Source organism: Lynx canadensis, chromosome X (assembly GCF_007474595.2).
Source record: "Lynx canadensis isolate LIC74 chromosome X, mLynCan4.pri.v2, whole genome shotgun sequence".
Classification (NCBI taxonomy): Eukaryota; Metazoa; Chordata; class Mammalia; order Carnivora; family Felidae; genus Lynx; species Lynx canadensis.
This window is the reverse complement of record NC_044321.2, coordinates 80,105,343-80,117,490: the sequence shown is the minus strand read 5'-3', so window position 1 is coordinate 80,117,490 and position 12,148 is coordinate 80,105,343. Positions and strand designations below refer to the sequence as shown.

The window sequence follows — 12,148 nt, the reverse complement described above, 5'->3', positions numbered from 1 at the left end:
CTTGTTTATAAGGCCAGCATTATCTTTATACCAAAGATAGATAAAGACACTAAAAGATAATAAACCTAAATTAATATCATTGATGAATATAGATGTAATAATACTCAACCAAATACTTGTAAACTGAAGTCAGCATCACATTAAAAGTATCATACACCGTGATCAATGGGATTCATTCCTGGTATGTAAGGATGGTTCATCATATGGAAATCAGTAATCTAATAAATCACATCAATAGAATGAAAGATAAAAATAACATAATCATTGCAATAGAGGCACAAAAAAGCATCTGACAAAATTCAACATCAATTCATGATAAAATCTCAACAAATTGGGTGTAGAGAGAGTACCTCAACATAATATAAGCCATATGCGACATGCCCAGATAGCATCATACTCAATGGTGAAAGTTTGAAAGACTTTCCTCTATGGTCAGGAAAAAGACAAGTTGTCCACTCTCACCACTTCTATTCAACATAGTACTGGAAGTCCTAGCCAGAGAAGTCAGGCAAGAAAAATAAATAGAAGGCATACAAATTGGGGAAAAAAGTAGTAAAGTTGTTTCTGTTTACAGATAATATGATCTTCTGCATAGAAAACCCTAAAAACTCCACCATAAAAACTGTTAAAACTAATCAACAAATTCAGTAAAGTTACGATACGAAATCAACATGGAAAAATCAGTTATGTTTCTATACAGTAACAGTTAAATACCTGAATAAATAAAATAATCCTATTCACAGTAGTATCAAAAACAGTAAAATACTTAATAAATTTAACCAACAAAGTGAAAGATCTATACATTAATATAATAATACACTCATGAAAGAAATTGAAGACACAAATAAATGGAAAGGTATCCTATGTTCGTGGATTATAATCATTAATATTCTTTTTTTTTTAATTTTTTTTTCAACGTTTATTTATTTTTGGGACAGAGAGAGACAGAGCATGAATGGGGGAGGGGCAGAGAGAGAGGGAGACACAGAATCGGAAACAGGCTCCAGGCTCTGAGCCATCAGCCCAGAGCCCGACGCGGGGCTCGAACTCACGGACCGCGAGATCGTGATCTGGCTGAAGTCGGACGCTTAACCGACTGTGCCACTCAGGCGCCCCATATAATCATTAATATTCTTAAAATGCCCATACTACCCAAGGCCATCTACAGATTCAATTCAATCTTTACTAATATTCCAATGCCATTTTTCACAGAAAAAAAAAAAAAAACTAAAATTATTATGGAACCATAAAAGACCCAAAATAACCGAAGCAAAACTTTGAGAAAGAAGAGCAAAGCTGGAGACATCACACTTCTTGATCTCAAACTGTATTACAAAGCTATGTAATCAAATATATTTATGTATTGACATAAATATAGACACATATACCAATAGCACAGAATGATATCAATGAAATAAGCCCATGTATACATGGTCAACTAATATTTGACAAGGGAACCAAGAATACTAAATAGAGAATAGAGAGTGTCTTCAAAAAGTAGCATTAGGGAAATCAATAATTCTATGTAAATGAATAAAAATTTACCCATATCTTATACTACTCACAAATATAACTCAAAATGGATTAAACCTTAAATGTAAAATCTGAAACCATAAAACTCCTAGAAGAGGGACGCCTGGGTGGCGCAGTCGGTTAAGGGTCCGACTTCAGCCAGGTCACGATCTCGCGGTCCATGAGTTCGAACTCCACGTCAGGCTCTGGGCTGATGGCTCAGAGCCTGGAGCCTGTTTCCGATTCTGTGTGTCCATCTCTCTCTGCCCCTCCCCCGTTCATGCTATGTCTCTCTCTGTCCCCCCAAAAATAAATAAATGTTGAAAAAAAAAAACTCCTAGAAGAAAATATAAGAAAAACTTCTTTGTATTGGTCTTGACAATAATTTCATGGATTTGACACTAAGGCACAAACAATAAAAGCAAAAGTGAACAAGTAGGAGTACATCAAACTAAAAAGCTTCTGTACAACCAAAGAATGATCAATAAAATTAAAAAGCAACCACAGAATTAGAAAAAAAAAATTTGCAAAGTACATATCTGATAAGGAGTTGATATCCCAAATATATGAAGAACTACAACTCAATATCATAAAAGCAAATAATCTGATTTAAAATGAGCAAAGGAGCTGAACTGACATTTTTTCCAAAGGAGGCATTCAAGTGAATAGCAAACACATAAAAGGTGATCAACATCACCAGTTATTAGGGAAATGCAAATCAAAATCACAATGAGATATCACCTCACACCTGTTAAAGTGGCTATTATCAAAACAACAAGATATAACAAGTGTTGGTGAGCATGTGAAGAAAAGGGAATCCTTGTTCATATCAGTGGGAATGAAAATTAATACAGCTACTATGGAAAACAGTGTGGAGGTTTCCCAGAACATTAAAAGTAGAACTACCTTTTGATCCAGCAATTCCATCCCTGGGTATATATCTAACGGAAATGAAATCACAATCTCAAAGAGATAGCTGCATCCTCATGTTTATTGTAGCATTATTTACAATGACCAAGACATGGAAACAACCTAAGGGTCTGTTGACAGATGAATGGATAAATAAAATGTGATATATATATATACACATTTATACACAATAGGATACTATTTTGTTATAAAAAAGAAGGAAATCCTGCCATTTGTGACAACAAGGTTGAACATTGAGGGCATTATGCTAAATGAAACCAGTCACAGAGAAAGGCAAATATTGTATGATCTCACTTACATAGGGAATCTAAAAAAAGCTGAACTCATAGAAACAGAGCATACTGGTGGTTTGCAGGGCCCAGGGATAGGAGGCATGTGGAGTAAATGAGTAAAGGTAGTCAAAGGATACAGACTTTTATTTATAAAATGAATGAGTCCTGAGGATGTAATATACAGCATGGTGACTCTACCTAACAATACTGTATTGTATATTTGAAAGTTGCTGAGAATGTAGATCTTAAAAATTCTCACCCCCCCCAAAAATAAATGTAATTATGTCAGGTGATAAATGTGTTAACTAAGCTTACTGTGCCAATCATTTAACCATATATAGATATGTCAAATCATTATGTTGTAAACCTTAAACTTACAATGTTATATGTCAATTATATCTCAATAAACCTAGAAAAACTGAAAAATCAACATCACTAAGTTCTATCTGCAGCAGTTACATTTATGGGAAAGAAAAAAAGTTACTTGATGGCAGAGCCTAGAGCAGAACTAGAACTTGCTGCATGGTGGAGCTGCATTTGTCAAGTGAAGAAACTGAAACTCAGAAGAGACTTTTTGAAATACTTAAACCTTTTTTTATTTCAAGTTTTTATTTAAATTCTAGTTAGTTAACACATATAGTAAAATTGGTTCCAGGTACAGAATTTAGTGATTCATCACTTACATATAATACCCAGTGCTCATCACAAGGGCCCTTCTTAATACCCATCAACCATTTAAACCTATCCCCTGTCCACCTCCCTCCATCAAGTCTCAGTTTGTTCTCTATAAGAGAAAAAAGAGTCTCTTATGGTTTGCTTAGGGTTGTTAATAGTCTCTTATGATTTGCTTCACTCTCTGGAAAAGAGGCATTTTAGGTCACACAGGAGAAGGTGCCACTCAAGAAAAGAAGGTAACTTAGGATGATATACATAATTTCCCTTGGCTGTTTGATAATTATTTGAGAATATATACAGCAGAACTTTTAAAAGTGTGGTCCCTGAGTCATGAGCCTGAGAATAACTCTTAGTAATTAGTGAGTATTCCTAGGCCTTGCCCCAGGAGATTCAGATTCAGTGAGTCAAGGGATGTTCTTATGTCATAGTTTTGAAAAGTGATGATGTATATATGACCACTTCTCTCTTTTTGTGATGCATGGCTTCAGATGTTTCCAATATCTGTCTTCTGGGCCTCTTTCATGTATGATCTTTGTTTCCTGGATATGGGTAAATATTATTGATGTCTTTACAGGAAACTGATGGAGTAATTAGTCTGCAAGACTTTTACTTTAAATCACTTATTCTCCAAGTGTGGTCTCTGAATCAGCAGCATCAGCTTCACCAGGGAACTTGTTAGAAATACAAATTCTCGGGGCGCCTGGGTGGCGCAGTCGGTTAAGCGTCCGACTTCAGCCAGGTCACGATCTCGCGGTCTGTGAGTTCGAGCCCCGCGTCAGGCTCTGGGCTGATGGCTCAGAGCCTGGAGCCTGTTTCCGATTCTGTGTCTCCCTCTCTCTCTGCCCCTCCCCCGTTCATGCTCTGTCTCTCTCTGTCCCAAAAATAAATAAATGTTGAAAAAAAATTAAAAAAAAAAAGAAATACAAATTCTCAGGCCCCATCTTAGACCTACTAACTTAGGTCTAAGGGAATGACCTAGTACTCTGTGTTTTAACATGTCTTCCAGGTGATTCTGATACATAATTAAGTTTAAGTATCACTGATTCAGGGGTGAACTACCACTGCCTGGGGAGCTCAGTAGGTTAAGCGTCCGACTCTTGATTTCAGCTTAGGTCATGATCTCACAGTTCATGAGCCCTGCATCAGAGTGCAAAGCCTGCTTGGATTCTGTCTCTCCCTCACACTCTGCCCCACCCCTGCTCATGTGTGTTCTCTCCCTCTCTTTCTCAAAATATATAAACATTTAAAAAAAAACACTGCTTTAGATAAATGGTTTACCACTTAAAATGCTTTTGAGGCTGGGATAGCACAGACTTTATCCTTTAAAGGGTAAAGCATTCCTTCAATTAAGCCGACCGTTGTCAAGAGCCTGTTAAGTCTAAGGATCTGTATATGGAATATGGGAGACAAGGAGAAGAGAATTCTGTTCTCCAAGGACTTATAGATTCATATAAGGAATAAGGCAAGAATTCAAATGAGTGACTTTGTGACTGTGTGAAGATCTTAAGAAAAGAGGGTTAAAAAGAGGGAGAGCCACATTTTGAGGTGTGTATTCAGCCTTTACAGGTCCTTGTGCTGTACATTCTTCTGCTTCTTTAAGCTGTACTTACCTAGAATGATCCATGGGCAGAGTACCATTGTTGGAGATTGGAAATAAAGTTAAAAATAATAAACTCTGTTTAGTGAGTCATAGAAGGGAAAATGTGTATTGCACATGCTTCAACCATGATAGGTTTCTCTACAGCTAGGTTTTGAATTCAGATGTATTTTCACAAAGGCTGGGCCTGAATTGTAAGAGGACAAGCAATTGGTAAACAGAGAATTAGTGGTGGCAGGGACAGATGTGGGAGAGAATAGAAAGGAGCTGCATTATTATTATTATTATTATTATTATTTATTTTTATTACCACCATATTGACAAAGAGGATATGAATATTTCTTCCTTTGATCTCTTGCTTTACATGGGGGGTGGAGAATGATGTGGTTATGTCTCCTGAATCAAGCCCTGGACTTTTCCACCTGCTTCAGAACCCCAGGTTTCCCAATCTAAAGTAGGCTTTCTTATAAGAGAACTGCCTATGGATATAAATGCTTTTTCTTGGTACCTGGCTGCTCCAGTGTCCTGAACCTAATTCATTCTGATTCATTAGACATCTTGTTGAATACACGACAATTTAAGTTTACTTTTCTATTTTCCTAGAGACAGCAGTGGAGCAAAAACTGGAAGCCAGGGTCTTTCCCTCAGCCTCGGCTCAGACTGTATCTGTGCACAGTAAGTTTGACAGATTGTAGTTCAGCTCCTCTAGTTCTATAGTTAAACTTTGTAATCAGTAGCTACTTCCACAGGTTAAATGGTTGTCTTCTCATCCACGTCCTTTGCAAAGGTAACTTAATTACTTGGACAGTGCTTTTACACATTTATCCCATTAATGTACACAGAGAGATATGGCCTTAATTACCAAGAATATAAAAGGGCAAAATGTCTTAAAGAAATAATATATGCTGGAAAAAAAAGGTGCAGGAAGTTAATCAAAAGAGAAAAGTCAAACAATTTCATTCCTGCTCCATCTGTGCAAAAGATCAAAAATCTCATTTAGTGTCATGACTTAAAATACTTATGACATGGAAGAGGTATGTGAGTTTTATAAATACCTTAAAATTTAATGAATTCACATTCACATCTGACAAAAATATCTTGCCCCTGGACACTTAAATACTTTGAAATATATTTTATTATTGGCTGTCCAACTTCCCATCTGTATGATCTTGGGCAAATGATGATCTTTTGTGTTTCAGTTTCTTCATTCATAAAGATGGAGATAATATTTATTTCACAGATATGTCATGAAAGATAATTGAAGTATTCCCCATAAAGTAGTCAATGGTGACTCTTAGTAGTTTAGCAATGCCTGGTTTAAACAACACCAACTGAAACAGGAGTCTAATCTATAAGGGTGGTAAACTGGCAATGTTAGGGGTAGAGAAAGTTCTGGTTCATTAAATCTTCTTTTTAATAGGTATGACACGGACTCCAATGTTCAATAAATTTTCCTTTTCAGTAATAATTATAATTAAGTCCTCAACTTGACTATTTCACTGAATATTTTGTTCCCTCCAGTAATATCAAATGGCGAGGAAACATCTCCAAAGAGCCAGGAAGGGATGCTGACATAACTCTGGTAACTAATTAAAGGCAAAAGCATTGGTTGATGGGATCACCAATTCCTCTGTTGTATAACTGTATATTCTACATATGGGAACAACATTCAGGTTTCTGTAGCAACGTTTAAGTGTAGAGAGCTGAATGTGGGTCATCAAATAATAGCAGTTTAATCCCAGCATGGAAACTTTTTCCACTCTCTGCTTCCCACAATTACCTCCACAGTATATTGGACACAATTATGAAACATGGAATGGCTTTGCATATGCTTAAGACAGCTATTGCAATATAGAATTGAGCACAGGAAGTGTTGAATGTGTTAACTACTGCTCAAAAAACTTCCAGTGGTTGCACAAGAAAATATTTTGCAGGGATATTGACTTGAGGTTTTTGTTTTTATGCCTCTGAGCTGATAATAAAGCCTTTGAATAAAAGATAAGGCTATGGAAAAGCTTGCTGTAAATACGGGATCACTTCAGATTGTCTGGGTATCCATGCATTGAAGATACCACCACAGTCTGACAGAGAGTATGACAGAGGGCAGTGTTCAAGTGCTTGGACTTTGGACTCAGACCAACCTGGTACATGATTTTCCATGTACCAGCAGTGTCATCTTTGGACAGGTTACTTAGTTTCTCTGTCTCTTCTCCTACCTCATCTAAAAATGAGGCTAAAAAGAGTCTATACCACAAAAGGTTATTGGGAAAATTCAGTTGAGCTAAGCAGACCATGGAGGAAATATATGTTCCCATCCTCATGGGCTTAATACAGGGACAAATAGCTTTGTATAGAGATAGGAAAAAAAAGTGCAGAGCAGAGGAGGGGGCTTTGTAGAAGAGGGCTGGGAGAAGATTCATGCAGACCAGTAATGTAATGCAGTCCCCAAACAATATGTAGAGCTAGCTATATCTCTACATTAATTTGGTACTGTAGGCAGAGGTCTGTTCAAAATGTTTTTATGGAAGCCACAGGAAGCTTCTATCACTCTGATTATTCCTTGCTTTCTAATTGGCTCATGCCAAATAGGAAGAGTATCCAATCACATTTAACATGGTGTAGTTTATTGGCAGGCTTTGTTGCATTACATTTTACCTAATTAAATATTGAGTTTACTCAATAACTCATGTGAATACAAGGCCTATAAATACACCCTACCCTGTCCCCAGGCGCTGATGTTTTTCCAAGGTACTGAAAAGGTTTTTACACAATACCTGGACTTTCTGCTAAATTTTCTATGTAACAACAAGGGATCTGATGAAGATGCCTCTAAAACCTGAAGGAATAGAAGCAAAATACATGTTACTGAGACAATTATTTCATCTATGTCTACAAGGCTCTGAGACAGGTGTATCATCATTTTATGAGGCCAGGTATAAAATGAACTCTTTTCTTAATAGTATTTTCCAGTACATCTCAGACAAGGCTCCCCAGTTGTCTCATTACAAAGACTTTGACTACCACCTTCAAGGGGGTCCAAACAGCTGGCCAGGGAGCTGGCCAAGAACACTAGATCTGAAGGCAAAAATTCTATCACCAAGAACAGTAGCTGTAAGTGAAGTGTACTCAGAGGGATCTGAGCATCAAAAACCAAAAGCTATTTTTGGAACCACCTAAGTTTTCGTAATAAGAACTGTAGCACAGTAGAGTTTTATCTACTTCACTTTTTGGACTTGTGATGACCCTGATGATTTTAAAATATCGTTTTCTTTTACAATGAACTAAGTATTATCAGCTTTAGTTTAATGTATCTATAGTGCAATTTGCTCAAAAGGAAATAGTGAGTTTGTTTCATAATTGATTTGCTAAATAATGACATCCTCTTTATCCATTCATCCATTGATGGACATTTGGGCTCTTTCCATACTTTGGCTATTGTTGATAGTGCTGCTATAAACATGGGGGTACATATGTCCCTTCGAAACAGCACACCTGTATCCCTTGGATAAATGCCTAGTAGTGCAATTGCCGGATCATAGAGTAGTTCTATTTTTAGTTTTTTGAGGAACCTCCATATTGTTCTCCAGAGTGGCTACACCAGCTTGTATTCCCACCAAAAATGCAAAAGAGATCCTTTTTCTCTGCATCCTTGCCAACATCTGTTGTTGCCTGAGTTGTTAATGTTAGCCATTCTGACAGGTGTAAGGTGGTATCTCATTGTGGTTTTGATTTGTATTTCCCTGATGATGAGTTGATTTGCTAAATAATGAGTTACTAAATGGTCAGTTCTGAGACTTTCTAGGTTAGCTTTTTTAAGGGTCTGTAAGGTATAAACTACTTCCATAATAAACTTATTTACCTTTTTAAATCTCATTTTCCACAAGGTGGGCATTTTCATAGATATAGTATATATCATATGGCTAGGTATTTAGTGTGAAGCAGATACAGGAATACAGTGGCTTTCTATTAGTACAGATATGAAAAAGATTTTTAAGTACATAAAAAATGATCATTTCCTTATATTTTTCATGTAAAAGTTTAATTCATGTTTAAGTGATATAATTGATATTTAGGGTAATTTTTAAATGAATTAACAAAAACATTTTTAATTGAGCTTTAATAATTAATAAAATAAATATTGGCAGATATAACCCATATGAAATCTTTTTTGTATTCTTACTTTTAAAAAAAGAATAGCACTGCTAGGAATTTACCCAAGGGATACAGGAGTACTGATGCATAGGGGCACTTGTACCCCAATGTTTATAGCAGCACTCTCCACAATAGCCAAATTATGGAAAGAGACTAAATGTCCATCAACTGATGAATGGATAAAGAAATTGTCGTTTATATACACAATGGAGTACTACATGGCAATGAGAAAGAATGAAATATGGCCTTTTGTAGCAACGTGGATGGAACTGGAGAGTGTGATGCTAAGTGAAATAAGCCATACAGAGAAAGACAGATACCATATGTTTTCACTCTTATGTGGATCCTCAGAAACTTAACAGAAACCCATGGGGGAGGGGAAGGAAAAAAAAAGACATTAGAGTGGGAGAGAGCCAAAGCATAAGAGACTCTTAAAAACTGAGAACAAACTGAGGGTTGATGGGGTGTGGGAGGGAGGGGAGGGTGGGTGATGGGTATTGAGGAGGGCACCTTTTGGGATGAGCACTGGGTGTTGTATGGAAACCAATTTGAGGGGCGCCTGGGTGGCGCAGTCGGTTAAGCGTCCGACTTCAGCCAGGTCACGATCTCGCGGTCCGTGAGTTCGAGCCCCGCGTCGGGCTCTGGGCTGATGGCTCAGAGCCTGGAGCCTGTTTCCGATTCTGTGTCTCCCTCTCTCTCTGCCCCTCGCCCGTTCATGCTCTGTCTCTCTCTGTCCCAAAAATAAATAAACGTTGGAAACCAATTTGACAATAAATTTCATATATTGAAAAAAAATAAAAATAAAAAAAGAATCCAGAAAAGATCCAAGCTTTCCTCCAACCAGATTTATTGAATATAACAAAATTCTATGACCTCAATTGACCTGGATCTGCTGCTTCAAAACATGATCCTTTCTTACTAATATTTTGATGAGTCAGTCCATTGGGTGTCAAAAAGCAGCATACATAAAACAAACTGAGGGTTGATGGGGGTGGGAATTGGGGGGGGAAGGAAAATGGGAGATGGGCATTGAGGAGGGCACTTGGGATGAGCACTGTGTGTTGTATGTAAGTGATGAATCATGGGAATCTACTCCTGAAGCCAAGACTACACTGTATACACTGTATATTAGCTAACTTGACAATAAATTATTTAAAAAGCAGCATACTCTAAAACTAACAGAAAAGTGCCCAATGAACACTAAATAAATGGCCTAACTACTAGAACCTTAATAGTTCTACAAGATAATTAACATAAGGTAGGATCAACCCCAAATGACATGCTGCTGGAGAACTGATATGAGATATCAAGAGGCCATTTTTTGCATTGCCACCATGATGCTATCATGTTTCTGGATCATAATGTTCCCATTATCTGATTCGAGACACACCACAGAAATATCAGTGGGGTCTGAGATTAGCTTAGCTGCTTGCTGGGTTAGAACAGAGATCACCCAGCATGCCAATCTGACAAAGTCCTGCAGCAGCCCAGATTAAATTCTTGGAATCTGTGCAGAGGACTCCAACAATGGATGGATTCTTCATTGTGTCCTCCAAGTACTGCTCCAAGGTTGTCTCCATCCTGCCCATCACCTGCCTGGCCCAACTCCTTACTTTTTAAATTTGTCATGCCACAAGGCCAAATAATAGATAAATACATAAAACTTTAGGATACTATAATTCATATTATAAAAATGTAGCCATTTCTGAAAAAAGCCTTTGATATTGAATGTTAGTATCCTAGAAAATTAACTAATAGAAATGACTACTTAGTAAAACAGATAATTTTGATATTGTTGAAAAAATCCACTATTTTCCTTTGAACAAATTGTACTACAAAAATATTATGGCGAAATCGATAATTTTTAGTTCATGACAAAAATGTATTAAGAATCAGCAGAATGGTAGGGAAGCCTGGGTGGCTTTGTCGGTTGAGCATCCGACTTCGACTCAGGTCATGATCTTAAGGTTTGTGGGTTTGAGCCCTGCATCAGGCTCTGTACTGACTGCTTGCTCAGAGCCTGGAGGATGCTTTGGATTCTGTGTCCCTTGTCTCTCTGCCCCTCCCCCTCTCACACTTTGTCTCACTCTGTTTCTCAAAAATAAATAAATGTAAAAAAAAATAAAAAAAGGAATCAGCAGAATGGCATAGATTTTTAAAAATGAAATAGATCAAATGTTAGCATGCTACAGCTCATCATCCCTTGACAATCCCATGAGGGGATGAAGTGGGAATAAAGTTAGGTTTAAATGAGGTCAGATGCTCCCTTTTCATGTCCCTGGGAGGAATATAAGGACGTTGTAGGGCTAGAAAACAGAGAGATATTGGAAAGATATTCTCCCCAGACCTCTTATCCCTCCTTCAATTCTTTTCTTACTTCATGCCTTTTCTAGACTTCCAAGCCCCTGAGGTTTGCATTTTATTTCTGTTCCAGATCCCTGATTTTTAATGGCTACTTTTTTATGAAGAAAAACAAAATGTTTTCAGTTTAAAAGTATTATTTCTAGAATTTCTCTCACTGAATCAAGGGTCTGGGATTGGGAGGCCTCTCCTGGACAGAGTGGCTCCAGGTAAGAAGGATGTATACTGGGCTTGGGAAAGGTGACCAGCCAACTGAGAGGATGACTAGCCATTTCTGTCTGATTAGGCAGGGCTTGTGCAATAGCAGTTCCCTGAGAGGAGCCAATGCTGCCAAGAGGGCAGAGTCCTTAATATAGTTTCACCATCCTCCCCTGTGTCATATTCTGATCCTCCTGACCCTTAGCACCACCACATCAAAATTTTCTTCTTGGGCTCCTCAACTCTGAATGAGAGAGGAATTTCCTCTCTCTGGGCTTTAGTTTTCTCACCTTTAAAATGAAACTTCCAAGATGTCTCCTGGTTCTCAGATTCTGCAAGTCTCTATCTCAGTCATGCTGATCTCCACCCCCCCAAAGATACCAGTGGTCAAATGTGGCCTAGAAATTGGCTAAGTGGGTGGCTACCTTTGAAGTGGGGTTTGAGATGCTCT

General features: G+C 37.6%; 1 pseudogene; it reads right to left on the bottom strand.

Annotated features, from left to right (window-relative positions):
* Positions 1-10,422: 10,422 nt before the first annotated feature.
* On the bottom strand, positions 10,423-10,718 carry LOC118517946 (annotated as a pseudogene).
* Positions 10,719-12,148: the final 1,430 nt, after the last annotated feature.